The 9,768-nt window shown below is 42.4% G+C and overlaps 1 long non-coding RNA gene across 1 annotated transcript; it reads right to left on the reverse strand.

The window, feature by feature from the left end:
- Window positions 1-3,184: 3,184 nt before the first annotated feature.
- On the reverse strand, window positions 3,185-7,123 carry LOC138741868 (uncharacterized). The gene is made up of 3 exons (XR_011343830.1): window positions 7,068-7,123; window positions 5,548-5,642; window positions 3,185-3,775 (listed from the first exon to the last, which is right to left on the reverse strand). It is a non-coding gene; the product is annotated as an uncharacterized lncRNA (long non-coding RNA).
- Between the last annotated feature and the right edge of the window lie 2,645 nt (window positions 7,124-9,768).

Below are 9,768 nucleotides of genomic sequence, written 5' to 3' on the forward strand. Positions count from 1 at the left end.
TCAACCCTTCCCACAGGACCCCACCGCTACACATCAAGCCACTGTTTCCAACACCATCTCTAAGGTCATCACCTCTGGTCACCTCCCCTTCACGGTCACCGACCTCATTTTCTCCCACTCCTGCATTGCCCGAATCTACCTTCTACCCAAGATGCACAAACCTAACCATCCAGGTAGGCCCATTGTTTCTGCCTGCTCCTCCCCACCGAACTCACCATAACTCTATATTTTCTCCCCCGTCCAATCCCTCTCCACTTATATCCGTGACACCTCACATGCCCTCCATCTCCTCAATGACCAGATTCCCTGTACTGGACCATCTCATCATTACTATTGATGTCCAATCCCTTTATACCTCCATCCCCCACACAGAAGGTCTGAAACCATTTCATTTCTTCCTGGACCAATGACCCGACTAGTCTCTCTCTACCACCACCCTCTACCACCTGGCAGAACTTGTCCTCACTATAAATATCTTCTCCTTTAACTCATCTCACTTCTTCCAAATTAAAGGAGTAGCTTGAGTTCCTGCAATGCCTGCCTGTATGTGGGCTTTGTGGAGCAATCCATGCTACAAGCCTACACAGCCAAGACCTCACACCTCTTACTCCGATTACACTTTTTCACATTCTGTCCCCTGCAAGGATTCCATTCCCTTCTCTCAATTTCTCCATCTCCGCCGCATCTGTACCCAAGATGGGGTCTTCCAGTTCAGATCCTCCAAAATGTCTGTCTTCTTCCACAAATGTGGCTTTCCCTCCACCACTATCAACATCTCCTGCATTTCCCGCTCATCTACCTTGGCCCACTCTGTCCCCAGATGCAACAAACATAGAATCACCCTCATTCTCACCTGCCACCCCACTAGCCTCCACATCCAACAAGTTATCCATCAGAATTTCCTGCACTTACTACAGGATCCCACCACCAATCACATTTTTCCTTCCACATCATTTGCCCCCCCCCCCCCCACGCTTTTGTTTGGATGCCTGCCGGCATTTGCTCACACCTTGATTAAGGGCTCAGGCGCAAAACGTTGGTCATATCTCTCCGCCTTTGCGACATAAAGGACCCCATTGGACTTGCTGAGCTTCTCCAGCATTTTGTGTTTTTTACTTCAACCACGGGGTCGACAGATTTCTGTGATTTACCACAAATTCTTTCAGCTCTTTTTTTGTATTAAATTTAACATCCTAGTGGCATTGTGCTGTAAACTTCTATTAGCGTAAAAGCAGCGCAATTTAATGGAACCATTGATTAGATAACTGGTAATGATAACATTTTGGTAACAATTGCCATGATGTTGTTAAGAGAACTGTTCTCCAAGGTTTAATCGAAAATTCAGTTGTCACTCTGCTGAAGATTTCAAGTGACATTTTGTCAATTTGTCGATTCTTGCATTCAGTATTATGTGTGGAAGTCTCTCAAATCTAAAAGGACAAATAAACCTTAGAATTTAAAGTTTTGTTCTATTTGTTGCATATTATTTTGAAAGAAAAATCTCACCTTCAGCTTTTGCCTCATACCTTGAGGAAGAGCTCAGGCCCAAAACATCCGTTATATATCTTTACCTCCTATGAATGCTGCGACACCCGCTGAGTTCCTCCACCATTTCTGTGTTTTCAGCGACTGCAGGTATTCATGTTTTATGCTATTCATGATGTGTTCTGAGCAATTTCAACTAAACTGAAAAATCCTGAAGTTAATTCATTGACTGTATTTGCCAATCTAACTGACATCATAACTCTCTCCAGTGAAGTGTACATTTCAATATCCATTAGCTGGTGAGGTCTTGCATTGAGTATATATGAGTATGCTTTGGTATTACACGTGTGAGATCCCACCCCACCAGGTTCAAAACCAGTTTTTTTTTCCCACCGCTATCAAGCTCCTGAATGAATCTCAAAATAATAAAATTCTGCTGTCTTGGCTCCGTACCAGCTGGTTCTTCTCTGTGACTCAGCTCTGCTCTGCTGCTTTTCTGTCATACTCGCCACATCATGGTACATGGGACAATAAACTTCAACTGGTACAGAGGCTGCGCTTCACCGGTTGGCAGTGCTGCATGATCTGCATCTCTCTGCACTTGCAGACCTCAGCTCCCAAGCTATTGCAGTCACGCATGAGGGCCTTGGTGGTGATCATCTTGCTGCAGGAAATCTATGATACCCACAGCAACCCAACACCTCTGACCCTCGATGATGCTTACCACACCCCTGTTGGATATTGTCCATCAAATCCAGCTTGTTATTGACATCTTGCCTTCTGCATGTTTAAGATTCAAGATTCTTTAATTGTATTGTAAAATTACACAAAATTTCCTTTAGTCTGCCTCAAAGGCTCCAGATATGATCAGGAAGCCATCAGCACCTGAAGCCATTCAGGAACTTTTCTTGCCCTCAGCACCCTCTCAAAACCCAGTTCCGATACCTGGTTCCCACGAGCCAGTCTCCAGTATCCCGCAGCCCATGTGGGTCTGTCAGCCACTGAGCCCCTCGCTAGCCCGCTGGCAGAATCACCGGCCTGTAGAGACTTCTCCCTCTCAATGGGGGCGGGGGGCGGTGGGTGGTATCAATAAATTGATCTTTCTATCATGAACTAGGAAAGGCAAAGGAAGCTACCTCTTGCATCCTGTCAATCACTCTATGATGCCAGCTTCTCGCAGGTGTAGCCTGAGATGATTTGCTGATGGAATATCTCACGTTATTGTCAATTCCCGTCCATATTGCAATGTTTGTGGTTTTATTACAGCGTAATGATAAAATGAGCAACATGAAAGCAATTAATTTGTCACAAATTAGCATAGAGCTTCTTTTCCTATAGCTATTCCCTGCATAAAAGGAAATCAATTTACATTTAGATTGGACCATCATGTTTCACGCACCCCAAAGAGCTTCCAGTCAATGGGTTGTCTTTGAAATGCTATCACACTTATTATTAGGCAAAGTGCTTGGCTGTCCCAGATCCTCAGAAACAATGTAGACAAAATAGTTTGTGACCAAGAGCCTTGAAGCTGGCATACAAATGATTATGTGGATTTCTTCCACAAACTAACAGAAAGGATTTGCAATGAGCCCTTGGAAAATTAAATGGATGCATTTGCGATTTCAATTGCTCACAACCTCCGAAATAGATAACAAAAGACTCAGAAACCAAATCAGATTTATTGACAAGTCAAGTTTAGTGACAAATGATTGTGCAAGTACAACCTGGCAAAACTTATCCGGGCCTCGGTGCAAAAACATGCAGACACACAACCCGACATAACATACATACAGGCAAATAATATATATGCACAACACCATTATATTTATAAAAATAAATAAATATTGTTTTGCACAAATGAGAATCTCGGACGGTTAGTGTGAGCAGTTCTTTTGGTCATTTAGCATTCTCGCTGCCAGTAGGAAGAAGCTGTTCCGCAGCTTGTATTGATGCTGGCTCTGATACTCCGGTATCTCTTGCCCGATGGAAGCAGCTGGAAGATGCTGTGTGCAGGGTAGAAGGGGGTCATCAATGATTTTGCACGCCCTCCTCTGACAACGATCCCGGTTGATCACATCGATGTTGGGCGAGGGAGGCTCACGACCTCTCTGCCACTCTTAGGTTCCTGTCGATTGACCTCCGATCTATTTCTCTGCAGCAACCGTACCACACTGTGATGCAGCTGGACAGGACACAGACAATAGAGCTCCTTTAGAAGGTTGACACAATGGTGGCCGGTGGCCTTGCCTGCTTCAGTCTTCTCAGGAAGTGTGGTCACACTTGTGCCTTCCTGACAAGTGAAAAACATGCAGAAGTACAATCAGACATAACACACATTCAGAGAAACAATACCTATGCAGGACAAGGGCATGAACATGTCATGATACTTGTTGTCTTGCATCAGCATTAGTGGTGCAAATATTGCCATAAATTAAATTTGAAAAATAAATAAATTTATGCAAAAAGAAGACAAAGTGAGAGGTAGTGTCCATGGATTATTGTCTATTCAGAACTCTGATGGCGGAGGGGAAGATGATGTTTTTGTGCTGTTGGGAGCTTGTTTTCAGGCTCCTGTAGCTCTGTCCAGATGGTAGCAGAGCGCAGAGGGCATGGCCTGGGTGGTGAGGGCCCTTGAGGAAAGAAGCTGCTTTCTTGAGATACCACCTCTTGTAGATGTCCTTGATGGAGTGAAGACTGATCCCCATGATGGCCCTGGCCAAGTTCATAACTCTCTAAGGCCTTTTCCTGTCCTGTGCATTGGCACCTTCAGACCAGACAGTGATGTAACCAGTCAGAATGCTCTCCACAGTACACCTATAGAAATTTGCAAGAAATTTTGATTTAAAGGGATCTCAAACAGAGAAATAAAAGCAGAAACTTTTGTAGGAGGTTCAGGATCTGAGTATATCCACAGCCGATGAAATGGGGCTACAGTTGTAAGAAATGCAGGATTTGTGCACAGCAAGATCCCACAAAGAACAAAGTTACAATGACCAGACAATTGAATTGAATTTTACTGTTACTATGTACACAGTGAAAACCTTTACTTTGCCTGCTATTCAGGCAATTAAAGCAGATAGTGCATTAGTAACCAACAACACTGGTGATCCTGCTATATTTATCAACCATGGAGAAAAATAAAAAATAATTGTGCATGAAATAGAGAAATGTTCAAGGACATCATTTTTTGCCAGCTTGAGGTCCATTTAAGATTCTGATAAAAGCAGGAAAGGAACTCTCCTTGAATCAGAATGTTCATGTTTTCAAGCACAGAAATCTTCTATCTGATGGAAGGTGGGAGAAGAGAGTATGACCAGAGTGGGATGGGTCCTTTAATACATCTGTAGCATTCTTGAGACAACAGGAGTGAGGGCAGCATGGATAGTGTAGTGGTTAGCTCAAAATCTTTACAGCACCAGCTATCGGGCCTAGGGTTCGAATCCTGCGCTCTCCATAAGGAGTTTGTACATTCTCCTCATGTTTATGTGGGTCTTCCCTGGGGGCTCCAGTGCCCTCCCACCCTCCAAAATGTACAGAGGGTTGTAGGCCAATTGCATGTAATTGGACAACACAGGCTCATGGGCCAAAAGAAGCTGTTACCGTCCTGTATGTCTAAAATAAAAGATACAGTCGATGGAAGGGGGTTAGTTTGTGTGGTGGCCTGAGTTGTGTTCACAATTCACTGGAGTTTAATGCATTCTTGGGTTCCTAAAACAAATAGTGATGCCAATAAAAATAAAAAATAAAAAAAAACAAATAGTGATGCCAGTGATAAAAAATTGGCCAAGGCCATATGGACAACTGCCTGATCTCCCTCAAGATTGGACCATATCCAGCTCAGAGAAAAAGAAAGATCTCAGCATCAAAGTCCAACTGAAAGACAAAGCAATATTGCCTCAGCCTTGGAGAATCAGTCGTGGATTGAACCAGAGAGCCACCATTAGAGATGTGTAGACTGTGAGGTTCCAAAGGAATCATTTAGATCTGAGCTCCTGGGGGAGGAGGAGCTAATTGAAAAATAGAGAGATTGAAGAATTTCAGGCTGTTCATTCAATGACTCACCTGGAGTTTTCCCCTTCCACAACACAGTAGAGAAAATTCCTTCTTCATCACAAGGCCAAGAACTTATGAGGAATGATTAAGTAAGTGATCATGATCTAAAATAAAATAAAAGATATTCAAGGTACAAAGGGCAAATATTTTGGTTCTAATCTATGTTTCTTATTATATAAAGTGGCTAATGCAACTTTTCTCCCTCTTTCCCTGTCTCAGTTTCTGTCTCTCTCACTCATTTTTTTCTTCCTCTCCTCCTCCACTCTTCTCCCATTCTTTCCTTGATGTGGGAGTTGCAGCCAGTGTACCTTTACTTTCTATGGATGCTACAAGACCAGATGAATTCCTCCAGCATCTCTTTGTTATTGTTAATTGGTGGAAACCAGGCTGAGGGGAATATCCCTTCACTCCCAGGCCTGTGGTCACTGCAGGAGACAATGGCTAGATGGCCAACAGTGAGATGATAACAGTGAGGAGGAGATGGAGAGATATCCCAGTAACATCCAGCTCTAACATGGAAGTAATCCCAGGCATTAGGCAGCTAGAATTTTGGTGCTAGGCTTATGAAAATTGCTCATTAATCTCTTCCTGAAGTCCTCTGCATGCTCTCTCTCTCTCTCTTTCTCTTCTCCTTCTCTGTCTCAATTTTGTTTTCTCCCTCTCTCTCAAGACACCTTAATATATTACTAATAAATTAACCTAAAAAAGAGAGAAATATTAGAATTGACCAGGAGGGAAAGGGGAGGAAATAAACTTTCCCAGAACAAGTAGAACTTAGTTTAGTTTAATTTAGTTTCAGTTTATTTATTGCATTATACCTAATGCAATGAGAAGGGTTCTTCTGTGAGTAGTCTAACAGATTATCTCTAACACTCATAATACCGTGTAAAGAGCACAATTTACAGAGTTTCAATGAAAATAGAAATCCTTTAGTGCAAAGTTAGGGCATCATGAGTCCTTCGACTGTAACTACACTAACATACTATTGACAGTCTTTTAGTGTAGTTACAGCATCCCAGCAGGTGGAACCTGAAACAAATCATTTTTGATGATCAGCTTGTGTCACTCATGGGATAGAGAAGAATAATTAAACTCTAAATGCCCAAAAAAAGGGGGGTAACATTCAACACTGGGAGAGGAAGCTTACAGGAATTTCCTGAGTGTTCCAGAAGCACTTGGATGGCAAGTACTGCAGATGGCAAACTGACAGTGGAGGAAGGTGAATCATTTGTTGTAGGGTATCCAGTGTTTATGGTCACAGTAACATGTTATTATAAAAGTAATTAGATCGCCTGCAGTCATAAGTTGCACAATATAAATGCAAATTCTCTTGTTTTTGCTTTCCCGCTTTGCGATATTGAGTGAAAGCAGAACTATGTGCAGAGTTCAATGGCTCACTGATATATCTTATACTCTCTCTGCAAGAGAGTTCTGTGGGTAAACTTGCTGGCCCAAGCTCATAATGCTGAAGTGGTGAAGGGCACTACAAAAATGCAAGGATTTCTCCCCTTCGTTTTGAAGGCACTAACCTCTGCTTCTAATGTCCTCCTCTGCACTTCAATTGAAAAGGCATGTTTCCAAAGTGGTAACAGGAAGTAACACAGAAAGCAAGCTGAGACTGTTATGTTTGGGCTGTATGTAATCATTAGCCAACAGTATTCTTAGTCAAGGACATTCCACCAGCACTAACTTCAACCCACATTGTTAATATACTTCCCTATTCTGTGAAACACGAGTTCAGGGAAAACATTAAGGGTTGGATAAGTTTTAGAAGATTATGTTCGCGTAACTGAAATCAGTATTAACATAAAACAATAATGGGGAAGAAATCAAATCAGATACTATTTATTGTCATGTAATAAAATACAAATGTAATAGTACATGAAATTGCTTTTAGTCTGCCATAAGGCAGACAAAGACATGCCATTAACATTTCCCCGATGTAATTGTGACACAGTTCATAAAGCTACAGCCTCACAGCTGCAGAAACCTAGATTTCATCCTGATCTTTGGTGCTGTCTGTGTGGAGTTTGGATGTTCTCTCTGTGACCACATGGCATTCCACTAGATGTTCAGGTTTCTTCCCACATCCCAAAATCGTGACGGTTTGTAGGTAAATTGGTCTCTCTGTAGTGAGAGGATGTAGTGGACCAGGGGATATAACCATATAACCATATAGATAGTACAACAAGACACCATACAGAAGTACACAGCAAGAGATTAAGAGAGAGAAGAGCCAGCATAATTCTCCTCTTCTGGGATTCATTCAGGAGTCTGATAACAGCGAGAAATAAACTGTCCTTGAACCTGTATGATCTCATACTTGTGAATTTCTTCCCGACAGGAGGAGAGGGCTAAACAGAGTGCAGCCAAGGAGGGATGAATCTTTAAATCTGTTGGCTGCTTTTCCAAGACAATGGGAGTTTTAGATGGAGTCATTGGAAGGGGTGGGGGGGGTGTGATTACTTAGCGCAAATTCATCAAATCAAGTTTATTGTCCTCTGATTACACAAGTACATGACGTAACAATGTTCTCCGATCCTCAGTGCAAACATGCACACACACAACCAGACGGAACACACATACAGACAAGATCACTAAATATAAGAACAGTAGAGGGCCAATTGGCCCATAGGGTCTTCTCTGCCATTTAATCATGAGCTGATCCTATCACCCAGCCTTCTCCCCATAACTCTTGATGTCCTGATTAATCAAATACTTTTAAATTTCTACTTAAATACACCAACAACCTCGCTTCCATAGCCATGGCCTGTGGCAACAAGTTCCATAGACTCATGACCATCTGGCTAAAGAAATTACTCTCTATTTCTGTTTTAAATTAACGCTTTTTTATGCTGAAATTGTCACCTCTTGTCCTAGATTTCTCTACCATGTGAAACAACTTGGTCACATCTACCCTGTCTAGGCCTTTCAGCATTTGAATTGTCTCTACGAGGTCACCCTTCATCCTTCTGTACTCCAACGAGTACAATCCAGGAGCCATCAATCTTTCCTCATAGGCCAGCCCATTCATTCCTGATAATTCTTTTCTGAACCCTTTCCAATGCGAGAGCATCCTTTCTCAAAAAAGGCACCCAAAACTGTGTACAGTATTCCAAATGACACCTCACCAGCGCCCTATAGAGTCTCAACATTCGATCCCTGCTCTTGCATGCTATTCCTCTCGAAATGAACACCAACATTGCATTCCTTTTCTTCACTGCCATCTCAACCTGGCAGTTAACCTTTAATGTATCCTGCACGAAGACTCCCAAGTCCCTTTGCACCTCTGAATTGTGAATTTTCTCCCCATCTAAATAATAATCTGCCCGTCTATTTCTTGTACCAAAGTGTATGACTACATTTCCCAACATTGTATTTCATCTGCCATCTCCTAATCTATCCAAATCTCTCTGTTGTATATAAATGATTTGGATAATAGAATAGATAGCTTTGTGGCTAGAGCTAGTGATCATGAGGAGATAGACAAACAGTACATATGCAGGACAAGTATTCATATATACAAATGAATAAAAATATTGTTTTGTAAATATACAAATCTCGGATGGTTCGAGTGAGCAGTTTCTTTAGTCGTTCAGCATTCTCACTGCCCATGGGAAGAAGTTGTTCCTCAGCCTGGTGGTGCTTGCTCTGATATTCCTGTAACCCTTTCCTGATGGCAGCAGCTGAAAGATGTTGTTTGCAGGGTGGAAGAGTCCTCAGTGGTTTTGCACACCCTCTTCAGACAACGATCCCAGTAGATCGATGGGGGATAAGGAGGCGCTAGTGATCTTTTCTGCCACTTTCATGGTCTTGTAAATTGACCTCCCATCCATTTCCTTATAATGCAGCCAGCCAAGACTCTTTTGATAGGGCTCCTGTAGAAGGTTAGCATAATGGTGGCCGGTAGCCTTGCCCACTTCAGTCTTCTCAGGAAGAGCAGTCACTGTTGTGCCTTCCTGACAAGTGAAGAGATGTTCGCAACCCTCTGCAGCTTCTTGCAGTTTCAACTTGGGAGTAGAAGACATAGGAGTTTGGTAACTGGTGTGACCTTAGTTTCTGTCCCCTGTGACTCTGAATATGGCTCAGCTTTTTAATGTATAAACCTGCACATCTTGTAAAAAAAAACAATATTTATTCTTGCTGTTATCTTCATATGTAATTCCCAACATCTGTCAGTTTTTGTCAGTAATCCGGGCTCCTGAGCAGACAGGTTTATGCATCTGAATC

The sequence above is a fragment of the Narcine bancroftii genome, chromosome 8 (assembly GCF_036971445.1).
Source record: "Narcine bancroftii isolate sNarBan1 chromosome 8, sNarBan1.hap1, whole genome shotgun sequence".
Lineage (NCBI taxonomy): Eukaryota > Metazoa > Chordata > Chondrichthyes > Torpediniformes > Narcinidae > Narcine > Narcine bancroftii.